This window comes from Trachemys scripta, chromosome 15 (genome assembly GCF_013100865.1).
Source record: "Trachemys scripta elegans isolate TJP31775 chromosome 15, CAS_Tse_1.0, whole genome shotgun sequence".
NCBI classification, from domain to species: domain Eukaryota; kingdom Metazoa; phylum Chordata; order Testudines; family Emydidae; genus Trachemys; species Trachemys scripta.
In genome coordinates, this window is record NC_048312.1 from 12,105,541 (window position 1) to 12,124,182 (window position 18,642).

At 41.6% G+C, this 18,642-nt stretch overlaps 1 protein-coding gene across 1 annotated transcript in view; it reads right to left on the reverse strand.

The window, feature by feature from the left end:
• Nucleotides 1-15,831, reverse strand: part of RIMBP2 (RIMS binding protein 2) — a 313,172-nt gene extending 297,341 nt beyond the window's left edge. The window contains exon 1 of the mRNA XM_034791131.1: nucleotides 15,715-15,831. The gene's annotated coding sequence lies outside the window, so the exon portion shown is untranslated. The remainder of the gene's footprint in view (nucleotides 1-15,714) is intronic.
• Nucleotides 15,832-18,642: the final 2,811 nt, after the last annotated feature.

The window sequence follows — 18,642 nt, forward strand, 5'->3', positions numbered from 1 at the left end:
GCCTGGATAATGGACTCACCTCTAGAAGAGTCTCTTCACATCAGTCAATACACATTGGTCAGGTGGGATCGAAGGGAAGCTCACACTGCTGCAGCCTGCCTAGTGCCTGTTCAGTTAGTAAACACAGGACTCCAGTCTCCAGGACTCAGTTTGATTGTGCACTAAATTCACACCACAATCATAGCGCTTTAAATCATTTGTCTTTCAAACGTTTAAAAGTACACATAGATTCAATTATTATTAATGGTGGTAACGCTGTGATCTCATTTCTCCCATCTTATTTTCCCCTATGGCATGAGCATGGTAATTTTCAGATGATATGTAATACAGAATGGGATGCTGTGATAATTCCTCCGAATTATTTATCTAATGCTTGTATTATTTATATAGTAGCAGCCTTTTATCACTCCAATAATGATTGATAGGGATAGTTAAGCGTTCCTTTGAGGCACTTGATGGGGCCTCAGTGAATAAGATCTGTGGGGGGGTCATGAGAACACCAAGCTGTTCCCCGTCCTCCCCCTGTTAACTTGTATTAAAGCCCTCCTTATAAGGACAGCTAGTCAACCAATCAGAAGACTGCAGGTGCAAGTATTGGAAGAGCTCTATCATTTAATTGGATACATTCAGCATGCAGGAGAACGGACTGTATGAGCCTCTTGAGATCCTTCCTAGCTCAAAAGATATTATGATAAATTAAGCCTACAAAGAGCTTCTGGTGACATGAAAACCAGGATTTTATTTTTTTATGGTATTGCTGCCTTTGGCATACATTATACCTTTTATTTAACCCATACCAATAACTATAATTTTGATGTTATTGCAGATAATGAAAATAAATGGCATTTCCTATCACTAACGTCTCTATTTTTCTTAAAGCCACGAAGGATATAGAAACACTGTCCCACCAGACCCTCTCCACAAACATCAGATTGCTTTAGCTTCCAGAAGGACTCCCTTGAAGTCAGTGACAATCCTGTAGAATGCAGAAAAATGCTTATTTCTGATATTTATTCTTTTGGTGGATGTAGAGAGGGAAATAGTCCAGAAAGGAACAAATGCACAGATAAAAATCAAATTCTAGCATGTGGCACAGCATGAAAGGCGGACCCATGCCAAAGAATTCAGGATGATACCATCACTTGCCGGCTGTTTGACTGACAGTATTTTCACATTCAGTATTAAACTGACTGATTTAATATAGATGTGTTATACTTGTTTAAATAAACAAGACAGTCCAAAGTCCAGATGAACAGCACAAAACCTCCCTCATATAGGTTGGGACAGGTACTGCCTTTTATACTGTATATTTATCTTTAGGATTTTTCACTCCCCTTTCTTTTCTGCTCCTTTTGAAGAGTATTTGGTTTTCATTCTGCCTTCTCTCTCAAACATACATTTTTCCATTGTATTTTGTTCTCCTGCACCCCTCTCGGCTTCTCCGCTGCCTCCAATCTCCCCTAAGCAGACAGCAAATCCAACAATATATAGATCAAACTTTTTAGCCCGACATATGAAGGGGTTCAAAATTAGGCAAAATAGGCTTGCCCATGCCCAGAAGGAATAGAGCTGCAGGACGTGGCTTGGTTTATTTCTCCAGGAGATCTTTTACCAAAGATCTTTCTCCTTTTCAGAATGAAATGTATGTAACATGAATATGCTTCCACCCAAATGCTGTGGGGGCACTTAGGAACCATGGCTACTCTGGGTGGGGGAAGTGAAATTTGTCAGACACTTAAATCCTTTAAAGAAACCACTGCCAATGCCTCCGGCCCCAGTGCAGCTTGTAATACTGACCTCCATCCTTATCTCTGATTCGAAGATACTGTAAATCTTACTGCCTTTAAAAAAATAAAAGCAGCATGCCCAACTCATGTCAGTAATGACCAAATATTATCATCATCTAACATCTGCACACTGGAGTTATAATAAAAGGAGTCACAGGAATTGCCATACTGGATCAGACCCAAGGTCCAGCTAGTCCAATATCCGATCTCTGACAATGGTCATTACCAGGTGCCTAAGGACCTCATGGTAAATAGATGTGGAATAATCTGCACCCCATATAGAGACAAGGATGAGATCTAATAGATAAAGACTGGCTTACATCTTGAAGTACATCCCTTCCAAATCAGTCAGTTGTTTAAGTTTTATTTCCTGTGGACATATCACAGTACCTGGCACAATTGTGTTAGGGCCAAATTCACTGCAAGTGTAAAATCAATTAAAGCTGATGTGAGCCCTCCACATTGAAAGCATCTTCTTTATGCCAGTGGTGGATCTGACTCAAGCTCTGTTTAACTGAGGGGTATTAAAGGGGCACACTGATAAATTTTCTGTACTACACTTTCAATCTGTGTGATGTGTTTTTTGGGGGGAGAAAAAACTCACACATGTTCTACCTTTAAAGGTTTGAAGGTCAGGCAGTCTGACTTAGCTACCCAAGTTGGGAGGGTGGATGGGGGGAAAAGGGAATCAGAGGGCTCAAGTGTTTGCTAATTTGTTTTCTTTCCATGGCTCAAGATTGAGGTTTTTTATAAACAGCTGGAAAGAATGAGAGTAGGGGTTCAAGAGAAAACTGGGCTGTGTCTATGGGTGGGTTGTTTTTAATTTGTTAAGACAAAAAATATTCTGAAAACACTGACAGAAACTTCTACCAATCACAAGGACAAGAGGCAACTCAAAGCAGAGAGTCAAAAGTTTATATTTAATTAATGAATGTACCAGCTATTATACAGTGAAGTATTATCCCTGTTTTACAGATGAGAGGACTGAGGCACAGATGTGCAGCGATTCGCAGAGGCTCTCACAGAAAGTCGGTGGAAGAGTTGGGAAGTGAACCAAGATTTCCTGAGTCCTAGATCAGTGTCTTCATCTCAAGACCAGTTTTTCTTTCTTTCCATAGCAGGATTTTTCAGGATAAATTCTTCCCTGTCCCTAACCCTTTAAAACAACTGACCCAAAGCATCAAATACAACTGTGAGTGTAGTCTGGGTGTCTACACAGATAAAGTTCAACAGAGAAGCAGTGCTGCCAACGCTTGTGATGTTATCACAAGTCTCACAATACAGTACATGGTGTTGCTGTTAAAGGCCCAACTTCTTGATTAGTTGAAAATTTCAACTTTTTTTTGTAAGCTTCTAGCCCTACTAGTGACAGAGAAAAGCTTGAAACCCTGAACTCTAAAGGATCAAAAACCAGAAGGCAAATAAGATTCCAAATATTTATTACTTTTTTTAAATGTCAGGATTTGCAGGGGCCGGGCTTGTGATTTTTGAACACCTGGAGTAGGCAACAGTGAAAGCGGGACATCAAGGGAACATAAATGAGCATAAGACAGCCATCTAGAGGGGTACAGTGAAGAGCCCTACAGGAGCAGCTGATATATATGACCACTGCCTATCAATATTTACTTCTTATTATTTTTGTGCTTCCCCATCTGTTGTATACACCTGCTGTCTCATAAATTGAGTAACAAGTTCTAGGGCAAACAGTCTCTTTTACCTTTGTACAGTGAGTACTACAATGGGGTTGGGCCCTCCAAAGCTCTTAATCACAACAACAGAGTAAGCTCACCTGGCTGTACTCAATATCTATTTAGAAGCTTTGCTTGGAAAGAGATCAAAACAGTAAATGTTTCAATGCAGCATTATTTTTAGAAGCACATACTTGCTTATTGCATCAAAGCTTGCAGTTGTGTTTATGAAACATATGGGGATTTATTTACCATATACAAATGCAATGTTTGCTCTTCAATGTTTACTGCTCAGAGAAGGTTTTCATGATGCAGCAGTAAACACACCTGAGCCCTGTATACTTGTGGCTAACACCATCTCGGTCAGCAGCTCAGGCTAGCAGTCCATGCCACTGGGGCCGCACTGCTATTTCTAGCACGGTAGTTGAAACAGAGCTAGCTTGTGTCCGTCTACCCAAGCTGGGAATTAGACCTCCCATCGGCAGTGTAAACATAGCTTTAATCAGGGCCGGCTCCAGGGTTTTGGCCACCCCAAGCAGCCAAAACAAAAAACAAAAACAAACAAAAAAAAAAGCCGCGATCGCGATCTGCGGCGGCAATTCGGCGGAAGGTCCTTCGCTCCCAGGCGGAGCGAGGGACCATCCACTGAATTGCCGCCGAATACCTGGACATGCCGCCCCTCTCCGGAGCGGCCGCCCCAAGCACCTGCTTGACAAGCTGGTGCCTGCAGCCGGCCCTGGCTTTAATGTACGTAAGATTCATGCTATCCCTGTACAATGCATGGTTTCTAGTATGGCAAAGTATTTTTACCAAGTCAGCCTACATAGCTATGAGAAACACATATGGCATGTGCCTGATAACTGACCACTCATTATAGAGCACAAAGAGGTTATTTCTTAGCACTCATAGGTATGTTTACACTGCAATTAAAAACCCGTAGCTGGCCTGTGTCAGCTGACTTGGCCTCGCCGGGCTCAGGCAAAGGGCTGTTTAATTGCAGTGTACACTTGCGCTGGAGCTCAGGGTCTGGGATCTTTCCCTCCTGCCAGGTACCAGAGCTCGGGCTCCAGCCTGAGCCCAAATGTTTACATTGCAATTAAACAGCCCCTTTGCCTGAGCCCAAGTCTGCTAATAGCAATGTAGACATACACTGTGGCACTCAAATGGGCACTCAAATGACTAAAATAAATTAGCCCATTTAAAGGCTTATTCCTGGTTTTTAAAGGGAAATAAAAACTTTTTAAAATATGGCTTCTTTATCATAATTTAGATAAAGCCCTAGCCCAACAATCAAAATTTCCATTCATATAAACCAAATTAAAACACACATTTTTACAAAGATATATTTTACCAATTTGATGTATAACTCCTTTCAAACGGAGGTTTTACTCTCTTGCTAAAATGCACTGTAGAAATGAAAGTTTAATACCCTTCACATAAATAGCATCAAAACTGATCACTGGAGGCAGCCTTTAGCTAAAGCATGCCTCAACTGAATTTTGTTTCTTCAGTTTTATTCATAAACAGCCCATGTTACACAGGTTTCGCCCGTGTTACACAGCTTTCTCACTAACCTCAGAGTCTTTGGTGCCCTGCAAAATGGTGAGATTTGCTTTTGTTCCTAACTCAGGAATGTGGGAACATCCCCACTTCTTTAAATTATATTTTATAGGCTGGGATTTTCAAAGGAGCCTAAGGAAATTAGAATTTTAATGGGATTTGAATATGTATGTACCAGGAGCATAGAACATATGCCGGGTGGCAGTGAGTATATGCATATGGGTCATTGCCAAGTCAGGGACATACACACAGGAATATGTGAGTCAAGAGTCAACACCCAACACCCAGGTCACTCCCAGCAGCAACTCAACTCCTATCGCATATAGCCTGTACTGTGGCCTCTGTGGGGTTTCCCAAGGAAGCCAGAGGCAGGACTGAAAAATTTTGCCCCTCATTTCCCATGTGTGTTTTCCCTAAAGAGAAATCGGAGCTAAAAAGTTGGGAACCAGGTTTTGAACCAGCCATAGCTCAGGGGGTCTGAATGAGGGATACCAGTTCTGGTCCATCTCTGTTTATTGGTCTGTCAGATGCCTGCCGGCCTGACTCAAGTGCTCTGGCAGAATGTGACCCATACAGATGAGGGCTGGGCACTCTGTCCATATTCCATCCCTTTCTTCTTCATGTTATTTAACATTTCAAGAAATCATTCAAAAGGGCCTTCTAGGGGGTGGTTTTCCCCCACAAAAGAGACTTTCCCTGCAAATTCAGAATAAACATAATTTTGATCCTTGTGTGTTTTGCAGTAAGATCATTCCCTAACTGGTTCTTTTAGCCCTTATCACCACATACAGCTTTTCTCTTTCCCTCTCCCCCAGCCTCTTTTCTGATTAAACTACTTAGAAGAAAATTTCCAACTCTAACATGCCAGGCAGAAGTTATTTATTTACAAACCTTATATCAATGGGCTATATAAATAACAGTCGTAGTTGCTTTAAAATGACATAGATAGTGTGGCCCTCTTTTGGATTTCACATACCTTTGACTGAATTTACTGAAATTAAATGCATGCTTTCTCAAAAAATCAAATCAAGGTTTAAAATGACACAACGTGAAGTAGATTTCTGATGATCAACATCACCTATCAGAGTTAAAGCTAGCAAAGCTCTCATTTTCTTCCAACACGTGTCGACACAAGCATACAACTTTCCTTACAATAAGACTTTTCTGTACGGTGGCTTTATTCTGGCTCATACCCTGCCACAGGACAGTATAATCTCTGGGAAACACACCTCTCTCTTTAAAAAGGATCACTGGGGAAGGCTGATAACCTTAAAAATAGCCCTACCATCATTCTTACAGCTCCACTGTTGTCAACAGAGCTATAACAATTTGCATCAGCAGAGGATTTGCCCTTTACTTTTTTGTTTAGTGCCAACTTTGTATTAGGCATTCTATAGGCTGAAGTTCTAATCTTCCATGTTTGTTCATCCCCCTTAAATAACCCTTGATGGAATCCTTAAGGCGAGACCTACCCAAAAACTGACCTCTGACATCCTGCCTCCAGAACTGTGCCCATTGAGAATGGTTAGGCAGGTAGCAAGCTTGGACTACAGCGGGCAGTGCAACCACCATGCTAGTCTTACTATTACTTTGTCTCCCTACCCCCATCTGTTTGTTTCAGCCACCTGTGTGGTGTCTTGACCTAAACCCAGTCTGCAAGTTCTCCAAGGCAAGTTTTACACTATGTTCATATTATCATTTTAGCTCAGCAGGGATGGATCTCTGATGGGGTCCTCTAAGCCAGTGGTCTCCAAAATGGGGTGCATGCTCAAAAATTTTTTACTGATAGGGGTGCGCGATCAAAAAAGTTTGGAGACCACTGCTCTAAGCACCATCATAATACAAATTAATAATTATTTAGCATGACAGCCTCATTGGCAGGATCTCTTTAATGCACAAAATCATTACCTCCCCAGAATAGCCTTATAGATGTCTCGTTCACATAACAATTTATGCCACAATTTTTCCATTTTTCATTTATTTGATGAGATTAAGTTAAACCTTGGAGAATTTACATTCTTGAGAATGCAGGCCAAAATCAGTGCTTAAGAGGATACAGAATATTCAAACACAGATCTCAAAGTATCTCAGAGAGATACTCTTCATCCACAGGTCTCAAAGAACTTTCCATAGGTGACTAAGCAGGTTGCTAAGCATACATATACAATGTATATGAATATACAGATTCATCCCTGGACCAATTTATAAGCATACATATACAATGTATATGAATATACAGATTCATCCCTGGACCAATCTCAGTGAAGTCAATGAAATTAAATCACAGGGAAATTTGGCCCAATAGATCTACAATTATACACATTATCTGGATTATCTAGAAACAGACACCCACAGTACAAATGGACAGAGAGAGAGAGAGAGAAGGCTTGTAACTGCAGTGATATATAGTAGTAATGATAAATTTAAAAGAAACTAGTAGTCCAGGGTTTGGAAATTATGTTGAAGGCATAAAGGTGAGAGTGATCCAAAAAAAAAAAAAAGTGTAACAAACCAAAAAAATCCTAATTGTTTTTCAACCTCTCATGTTTTAATTCTTTCCCCTGCTTCCATTGTGTGTATATTGTCTAATACAAACAATAATTAGCTCTTATCTAGATTAATAAAGTCATCGATTTTAAGGACAGAGGAACCATTTACATAATTTAGTCTGGCCTCTTCCACAACACAGACCATAGAATTGCCTCCAATTATTCCTATATTGGAACTTTTATCCCAAGGTTTCAAAGTGCTTCGTAAAGAAAAGTAAGTATATTAAGACCACTTTCAGATGAGGAGATTGACACAGAGGTATGATGTGACTTGCCCAACGTCATAGAGCAAGTCTGCAGCAGCGCCAAGAATAGGAGCCAGGTCTCCTTAGTCCCAAATGCCCAAACATGCAAGTTTGGAAATCATTTGAGGCATGGACATGACTTGTGTATCTACGAAATGCCTCGTACATTTTTGGGTAGTGTGTAAATAACATTAATAGTACCCAAAACAATTATTGTATGCATATAAAGCCAAAGGACAAAATGCTGGTTATGGGAAGGAAGGAGGAGCTATTATTTTTATGGGTCTGACAACATGTCATTTACAAGAAAAATACTTCTTTTGTGAAATAGCGTCCTATTGAATTACCAGGCATTAACATTTTATAATCTCTACCTAGCAATTTTTAAAACTTCTCCTTTGATTCATGTTTCATTTTGCATAATGCATAAACAGCCCAATTAGGATGTGTTTTCAGGGGTTATTTTAGACCAAAGAGGTTAATTTAAATCCAGGGTGAACATGCTATTAGGAATTTAACAAATACCTGGGAAGGAGGAGGAGAGTGTTCCAATATGCTACTTCATCTGGATTGTTACCTGGCATATCAGGGCATCTAAAGACAGATATTTGTTACTAAGGTAAATGTACCCTGGCCCCCACGTGCACACACCCTGCAGAAAAGACAGACGCTGCCGACTGGAAAGCATTTCAGGGAAAGAAGACAATTGGCCAGACAACTGAGGGCACAAGTCATTTGCCAGAACAAACTGTCCACAAGGTTCCTACAGTCATTCTACATAAAAACTGATCAGACTGGTAAGCTTCAGACGGAGCCTTATGTCATGCCCAGTATGACACAAGCACATTTTTACAAACTACTTATGGGTTATGTAATAGAGATCTGCAGAGCATTAGCAGTCACATGACATGGCCCACTAAGATTTCAAACTGCCACCCACAAAATTTAATTAGCAGGCAGTAAACAAGGGACAGGAGGAGAAAAATACTCAGAGGCTCCAGATAGAACATTCTTCTTAACATTATGAACAATATACAGGATTCCTTTCATGAGGAGAGGAAGGGTTGGGGGTTTTTTGCGTTTTGGTTTTACGTTTAAATAAAACTATGACTGCCACAGAAATAGAGAAATTCAGTGAGCAAGGGATAGGCTTAAATACCTATTGCTTGTTACAGTGATAACTGTGGGCCTCATCCGGCTGGGTGCCCAGTGCCCTAAGCTCCATTTGCCTTCAATGGGGATCAAGGGCACTTGCCCAGCCAATGAGGCCCCCAGAATTAGGTCTTATGGATCACAGTCTCAGCTGGTATAAAGCAGCCTAATTCTACTGAAGCCATCCTTTCTTTACACCAGCTGAGGATCTGTCCCTTATTTATTTTTTAAAGGGCAACACAACAAACCAGAAGAGAAATAATTATTTCTGGAACATGGCAACAGAAAAGCACCATGATGTTCTAAGGGGGCATGACCAAGACAGGTTCCCACAGAATGGAGATGAGCCATATTCAGACTATGAGTGGGGATTGAGGGGCTGAGGCAAAATATTCCACGTCTGGTGGAATTTCATCCTCCTCTCTGGATTCTGTTAAACCATCCCTCAGCAGGATTAATTTTAGCCCAGACTCAAAGGGACCCTTTCTGCCTCTGGTACATTCTAGATTTCTAAGAATATACCTGAAGCTGCCTGTGATGCTGTGTATAAAAAATATGACCATTTGTATCATTGTTGCTACCACTGCTGTACAATTGCAACAAATCTTGTACAAAGCATGTCATGTAAGGTGTCAATGGAAAAGTTATGATTTGCCAAGTATGATTATTCTGTTTATATGCATGTATCATCTGTGTATCTGAAGTTATGAATATTAGATATGTACTTGTATTTTAAACATACTTAAAACTTTGTGTTGTTGTAACCCACTACACTTCCTGGGTGTGGTGTTCTGTCCCATCTAGTGGCACCGAGACCATTTAGAAAAAGTTAAATGAGTCTGCTCTACAGCCTTAACTAGCAGGCAGTTGGCTTTTAGCTCATGCACTAAGCTCCGAAAGTCCTCGGTTTGATCCTGCCTGCCCATGACCAGGGTCTGTCAGCGTTACATTGTATTCCTGGGCGGTGCCCCTCCTCCCCGATAGAATTTTCATTAGGGCTAGACAGCTAGGTGTTGATGACCTATCAAGGACACTCCACTCACACAATGGGCAACTGAAGAAACTCATCCTGTCCAGATAGCTCTTCCTGAGGATGCCTCAGACAGCAAGGGGCCAATTGCCACCCCCTGTGAGTTGGCAAAACATAAAGGGATATGTGATATGCTCATGCGACCTTGGACTCCACCTTGGGCCAGTAATTTTCCATATACAGGGTCTGTGGGCTTTGTCTGGGACAGTAAAGTTTCCATGCATATGGCAGAGGATATAAAACGACACCTGAGACATCTCCATGTTGCCTCTTTCCTGCTTTAATTCTCTGGACTGTGGATTTACATCTAAAAGTAGCATCTTGAACTATGGACCTAGGACCTTCCAATCTTTTGGAAGTTGCCAGTGAGACTTTACAAGCCAGCAATCTATTCCATCACTGCTACAAACCTGATATAAGGACTTGGCAATCATTTGTGTGTGTATGATCTATTAACCATGTATAACTCTCTTTTAGTAACTAACTAAAGATTTAATAATAAGAATTGGCTGACAGCATGATATTTGGGTAAGATCGGAGATTCATAATGACATGGGGATATGTGTCTGATCCTTTGGGATTAGAAAGAACCTCTTATATGGTGAAATGGGTTTTCAGTAACCTCTCACTATATTAGATTGGGTTGTTGGATGGGAGCCAATGTCTGGAAAGCCTAAAGGGGACTGTGTTTGGCTTCTGGTTAACCAGTGTGGAACTATAGTAGCTCTTTTGTTACTGGTTTGGTGAATCTAATTATAGAATAAACCATCAGTTTTGGGGATTGTCTTCCCCATTTCTTGCAGTCTGCCCTGAGTGTGGCCTTCTCAATGTGGCCCATCCCAGGCACCTGGTCACATTGTCTACAAAAGCTCCACATACTGTTCCGCAAATCAATCAGGGCCCGATCCTAGGAGAAATTGCTGCGCCCATCATCCCATTGTGCTTAACATCTTAGTGAATCACGCCCTCATTTGAACACTAGGAAGGAGATAACAAAAAATCTGCAGCCAGCTCTTGACTATAAAGGCCAAAAGGAACATCGTGTCTAACTGTGATTAGATGAAATAGAGGAAAGGAGATTGTGTCCTACAATTATGCTCAAAGTGCCTTCCTTTGGTATGTTCAGAGACAGGTGTACATGGCTGTTGATTAACAATAAGCATCAACCATTTTCCATAGAAATGTCACATTTATCATGTTAAAAAGCACTCCGTGTTATAATGCTTCTACAACATAATGTAGATGAGGTGAAACTTTATTAAAGTTAAAGAACTGCTTCTGTTCCCTTCTCCCTACATGCTGGGCTTGGTAATGTGAATATTTTCTACCAAATCCCCATTGCCAAAATAATCAGAGGAACACACACTTCAGTACACACTGAATACACCTGTGTACACAATGGAGAAAAAAGACATTTAAAAAAAAAATCACATCTGGTATTCCAAAACCTCACATGAATACAGGTGCTTCTGGCACTTAGAGAACTATTTGTCTAAGAATTAATAAACTGAAGCCAAATACTAAATGGTACTGGGCATTGCTAAATCCTCAATTTATAAGTAGCACCTAGACGTCTCAATCAGAAATTGGGCTCCTTGTACAAGGTATGATATATTACATAGATATGTAAGAAGAGAGTTCCTTTCTGAAGAGCTTAGACAGACAAGACGTAGGAGAAAGGAAGTATTATTTTCCTTATTTTACAGATGGGGAATTAGTCACAGAGAGATTACATGATTTACAGTTTGTCTGTGGAGAGGTGGGAACTGAACCCAGATTTCCAGAGTCCCAGTCCAATGCAGTAGTCACCCACCCTTCCCCCTGGAGTCAGAGTTGCAGATGCTGACCACCTTTCAGGAATGAGCCTGTCTTGAATTAAGAAAATGGCTCATTCTCTTTTCCTTAAAAAAATGTCGACATTTGATGTCTTCAGACTTGCACTTCATAGAATGTCCCCAACCCGATAACTTCAGCACAGTATTTAATAAAGGATTTTTATAGTTATTGAAAGAGAAATAGAACCTGGGGGTTAGTTACACTGACCATATTCAAACTTCAATGACTATCAGCTGCCCCATGGGATACCTAACTGTTCTACCAGGGCAATTACAGCATCTCCTGAGTCTTCCTCTAGGCAAAAGAGCCCAATAAAACAAGTCCTACCTTTTCACTGTTGTAGTGCTTGCAAGGGGCACCATTTTTTCAGCACCGTGGCTCCATCCCAATTTTCTATTTTGTGCTCTGGGCATATTCATTTTTTTTTTAATATTTATAATAGAAATATAAGCAAATGAATTTTGTTTTTGCCAGTGATGATCTCAGTGATACTGGCGTTTGGTACAATTAATAACCAGTCAGAGAGCAACCTCGAGCATCTTAAGAAATAGCAGCATCAGCTGTGCTATGCTCTCTTCACCGTTTCTTAACGCCATCTCAAATACATTTTAGCCACCTCAATACAGCCCAAGGGAAGCTGTACACAGTGCTAGAGGAGTTCGCCATCAAAATGCCATTCCTATCAGACAGCTCATTGGACGTAACAAGCTACTGCTAATAAAAAGGCAAAGGGGAAATAAAATACAGAAGCGTTTGTGCAAAACCTGGCTCTAGGCTAAAGCTTCTTCTAAATACTAAGATGTAAATGAGACAGAAAAAAAATTTGTTCAGCAGCCACATCAATATAACGGACAATAGCATCTTCAATCTCAGAACTTTTGGGTGGCTCCAGTATGAATTCACTGCATAGCTCTACTTCCATTACAGTGCTGTATTGAAAAACTGACTTCGCTATCAAAGTACATGACATCGTAATTTAATTATGGAATGGGTAGAACAGCTTAGTGCATGACCCCACTTGCTTTGGGGTAAAGTTAAGTGTGTGTTTTTAATTATTTAAATTTTCTAATGGCAACCGGGTGATATGGTGATAAGCACTCATTACATCCTTGTGATAAAAACATAATTGTGTAGTGATATAATATAACTCATGCTCTGTAAAATACAGAAAGAATTACCATACCAAATCAAACCAATGATCATTCCAGAGTGGGATCCTGTCTTTGGTAAATCCAATCCAGAAGTGCTATCACCTCCCATAGTGGGCAACTGTGAGAATGTAAGTCCATTATTACAAAGACATACACATTATTTTATGTTTATGTTTATAGTATGTTTTTGTACATAAGTACTGAGTACACAGATCCGTGTATGTATTTGTGTAGGTATGTATATAAAATATAGACACCTGTGTGTTTGTGCATTATACACATGCATATATTATACGATAAAATATTGAGTATCTAAAATATTGAGTGTGCATATTCATGTAATACACAAACACAGAAGTATATATTTTATATACATACTCAAACACCTATACATGCACATATGTTTATGTACTATCACCTATCAAGTGAGGTCAAATCGCATATAGCAACACTTAAGGTTTGTGCACCTATGCTGTAATTCTCTCTGCTTATCAGTTAATCAAGGTATCAAGTATCAGCTGCTCTTTTCACATCAGGGTTAAAGTTCTGGGTCCTCTACAGACCCATATTGTTATGGCTCATCTTCTCAGGTTTTTAAAAGACCACGTGACACCCTACAGCTGAAATTTGCCAATATTAGTCTTTAAAAAACAGAGGCACCAAATTTATAAACAGATGGTCCATGTACATACTTGTATGCTACTCAGTGGCATGCAAAGTTAACCTGCACTTCTGTGTGTGTAGCCTTTACCACAGTCATGCTATGTAAACACAACACAACATGCTAGGTACTAAGCAAAGCAACCTAACACCGATTCAGTTGTCTCACAAGCAGCAAGTGAGGGTGCCCTCAGTCTGCAGAGAGTATAAACGCTTCACTAGTTCCACCTGATGTAGGGTTTTTTTGTTTTAATCATGCCACACCAAATGCATTGTTCAGGTTAGCTGGATCTCTTCACTGACAAGAGCAGACAGCAATAATTTATAAACCCCAAGACACTTGAAAAATGCAAAATTTTTGAATAATATGTCTTTAAGTAGATAAACCCCAGTTGACATCGGCAAGAGTTCTTTCAAATTGCTTTCCTCTCTCAAACTGCGTGTACCAGAAAGACCCACTCTAATAATAATGAAACACCTTCCAGTCATACAAACTGAAACACAAACTGACCACAGTGCCTCTCACAGCATACAGTTCACTTCCACATTTATTTTTTCTCATTCATTTTAAGCAGTTCCCTTTCATTTCCATTCTACGGCTCTCTATGCCTCAATATTTCACGTTGTTTTCTTAAGGTGACTCTTCCCTTGCTCTGAATTACTCCTTATTTATATTTTGACAGTGGTAGCCTTCATTTTCCCTTATTCTTTGTATCCACTTGGTGCAGTTATTAAAACATCAACATGAATGGCTGCATTTTCATGCAGTGTTTCAAAATATTTTAGGGTACTTTAGAGACCTGTCCCTATTATTGCCAGATGCAATACTGATCCACACTGATAAATTATTCTGTGGAGCCATTTATATATAAATTTCTCTGCATGGTCTTCGGCATTGGACAAAGCTTGGACAGTGCTCATTATTAATGGGTAACAAAAAGCAGTTGCTTTCAAACTTTGAGTGCATTTAAATCTACCACACTTAAAATACTGTTAAGACCATGCACAATTGTAACACTGATGAACAAATCACCATTGCAAAGGAATATGCTTTTTGCTCTACACTTGACATCATAGGAAATAACCACAACTTTAAATAGAGGTCAATAATAGAAAAACTGCAGTATCCCTTGTATATTTTAATTCCCAAATAATACTCATGAATGGATATCTGCTACATGCTAGCTGATTTACCAATATCTATATATGCAAGATATAGTAAAATTTCATTTGTATTATGCATACATATACACACTACCTACCATACAGACACTAATATTATATGTAATACACACACATATATCTAGTATATACATCGTACACACCAATGCACACAAAATCTCTCCTTCCCTCCCTTTGGAAACGGGGGTCTTTTCACAAATCAACTAGTCCAATTTGGAACACAAGGTTTGCACATTACAATCTAAAATAAAGAAGCTTTTCCCACCCATTGGTGTCATACCACTTTGATGCCTGGGAAATACCGCAGATAATTTCATTAACAATCTCTCTGGGGGAAGAGCAGTCACACCGACGACTTTGCCATGACACCCCAGCGTTCATCTGCGAAGCACTGGGCCACTGTGCGTCTGCACACAGAGCTCGAAGGGGGGGATAAAAACCGCTAGCCAGAGGGTTACTAACTTTGCCCACAGCAGCTTACGCAGGGAAGAAACAGGGAACCATTAAACCTGTGTCTACGCGTATCTTATTTTATAGGAAACCGACTAGAAAAATGACACAAGATTCAACATCAAGGGGAGGGAGGATGGAATCATCTAGCAAAGGTTTAATCCCTCTACCTCCTGCTCATGCACCAATATCACCACATTTTACATTGTAAGCAGCACCTGGGGGGGGGGGGATAAAACCAGTGAAGGGCACCCTCAAATTACCGCCTAATAATAAAGTTTGCCCGGCTGTGCTCAGAGTTCCTGCTGCAGTCCTGGCAGCATTGGGGAGAATTCTCCCATCCACCCCCCCCTTTTTTTTTTTTTTGGCCCATAAAGCAGTGAAAGGGGGCGAGCTATTTGGAGAGGGGTCGATCCGAGCCTACCTTGGAACGAAGCGCTCCCGACGTCCAGCAGCGGAGATCTGCAGTGTGCCGGGTCGGGTTACAGCCGGGGGGTGGGGGGCGGTAGGGGCAGCAGCGCCGGTGGCTCCGCGCTGCCGCTGGTCCAAGCTACCAGGGATTCACTCGCTGTCTGCAGGGCGGCAGGGGGGAAAGCGGGCGGGCGGGCGCCAGCATCATCGGCCGTGCAGCAGCCGCCGGAGCCTATGAAACCGCAGGGCCGCTCGCTCCGCGCACACGCAAAGATGGCTTTCCCCGATTTGCCAGTTTCTCTTTCGCACGGGATTAAGCCCCGGCGCTGGAGGAAGGATGGAGCGTGGACAGGAGCGGGGGGCAAGAGGCGAGTGAGATCCCAGCCTGGCTCGGCTACAAGGCGGAGGGCGGGGGGGTTATTTTACCTCCAAGTAATGCCATCACTTGGTCTCCTCCGGAGCTGAGCGGTGTGGCCTACTGGGACGAACCAATGGACTGTAATTGCGAGCTTGGGATTTCCCCCCTCCCCTGAGGCACTCCGCTGCAGAAGGGTATTCAATCCGATTACCTGGACCACGCCAACCTTTCCGTCCTTTTCCTTGAAAGAAAACTGCAGCCTACACACATGGAAAACTTCAACCTCTAACTATGCAGCCACCAGCTGCCTAGCAACTGGAGGGGAGATACTGGAAGGGCCCAGGGGGGAAGAAGGAAGGATTAAAAAAAAAAAAAAAAGTCTTCCTCAAGGGAAGCAAAACCCTTCAGCCCCTTTGTAAAGGCACCAATCTCCTCCTGATCTGCATGATCTGAGGGCTTGGGAAATGCGCGTCTCCTAGAATGCACCTTAATTTTAGCTATAGGATCTGTCATTGAAAGTTAATTGCCTGTATAGCTCATGAAGAAATGTCGAGTGGAGCTTTCTGCATTTCCATGCAAGGCTTCACAGTGCAAGGAAATACTCTATTCCCAGGGTGCTTAGAATCATTTTATTGAATCCTTCTAAAGCAGCTACAGAAATATACTTCTCCATTTAATAATTTGGCTCCGTTATTCCAAAAATTAAATGTGCATGTGATTGAAAGAGGCAGTGTATATTTAGAGCCGCTTTTCAGACATGGTTCTTTCCACCCGGCCCCTGTTTTACAAATGAGCAAACTGAGGCAGAATTTTCAGAAGGGCTCAGTGTTTTCAAAAAAAGCTCAGCTCCTATTTAGGAACCTGAATAAGTGGCCAGATTTTCAAGAGAACTTATTTTGCTGAGTCCATGTTGGGTGCTCAGCTCCATTGAAAATAGGATCTATCACACTGGATCGGACCAGGGATCCATCAGGTCCAGTATTCTGTCTCCAACAATATCCGGTACCAGATGCTGTAGAGGAAGGTGTAAGACCCCCTCACAGCAAGCATCTGTGGGATAATCTGCTCCTCACATTAGGTCTGATCCAGATTTCTAAAAGCTAGAGATTGGCTTAAACCCAGAAGCATAAGGTTTAATATCCCTGCCAACGTTTGTTAATATTAACTATTATAACGTTGGATATTTTTCCTAAGCACATAAGCATCAAATCTTTTTAAATCTTGCAAAATTCTTAGCCTCACTAGCTTCCTGTGGCAATGAGTTCCACAGTAACTGGATTTCCTTTTATCAGTTTTGAATAGACATTCTGGTACAAAGTGTCACAGTGGGATTTTCTGGTTGCTGAACACTTTTGAAAATCCCCCATTGTAGGTACTCAGCACCTGAAAGTCTCACCCAGAGAGATTAAGGCCAAAATTTTCAAGAGTGCCTTATTTTGTGGGTGCACATTATGACACACCTTAAAGAGGCCTGTTTTTCAGAAAGCGCCAAGTAGCTGCCCTCTGAAAATCAGGCCAACATAAGGCATGTAAAGTTAGCCCCCCCAAATCCCTAGTCCCTTTTGAAAATCTTGGCCTAACTGACTAGCCCAAAGTCACTCAGCAGGAGAAGACTGGGATCAAGAAAAAGGCTTTGTATGTTCCTATCCATGACCACATACCCATTCCCTACAGGCAAGTAGATTAGATTGAGGTTCTGAGTACATTGTAAGTACAGCTATGCTTTTGTAAACAATGCCCATCTTCTGACCTGTAACAGTCACAAAAACAACAAAGACCTGTGGAGTTGTGTCCACACAGCAGATTTTCTTTCCTAATGCAACCATGTTTTAGGGCTGGTCTACACTGGGGGGGATCAATCTAATATACGCAACTTCAGCCACGTGAATAGCGTAGCTGAAGTCAAAGTACCTTAGATCGATTTACCTTGGGTCCTCACGGCGTGGGATTGACGGCTGCGGCTCCCCCGTCGACTCCGCTACCGCCGCTCGCTCCATTGGAGTTCTGGAGTCGACGGGGAGCGTGTTCGGGGATCGATATATCATCGCATCTTAACAAGACGCGATATATTGATCCCCGATAAATCGATCGCTACCCACCGATACGGTGGGTAGTCTGGACGTACCCTGTGTCTCTATACCTTCCAGGCCACCCAACTGTATTTGTATCAATGTGGAGGGGTGGGGGAGAACTAGGCAGCTATCCCATAGTGCCTCAACAGCGGAGAGGGAGCCTGGAAGACGAGCATGCAGAGCAGGAACAGCAGCATGTTAGGCAATGCACGCTGGGAGGTTCTACCGCACAGAGAACTGGCCAACCCAGTGACACTAACAGAGTTAGTGGGTCCAATCTATATTACTATTAAAAAAAAAAAAAAGTATGCTGAGACAGTTACTGGAAGACAACCAAGGCCACTGGCATAATAATTGTCATGGTTACTTACAGATTACTACCCATAGTGTACATAGACCAAAATCATGTTTAGAGCCAACCATATTATAAACTCAGTTGTAGTGTAGACAGAGCCTAAGGGGTGGATTCTGTTTTATGCTTAAGCTTTGCTCAGCCCGGGATGTGTCAAGG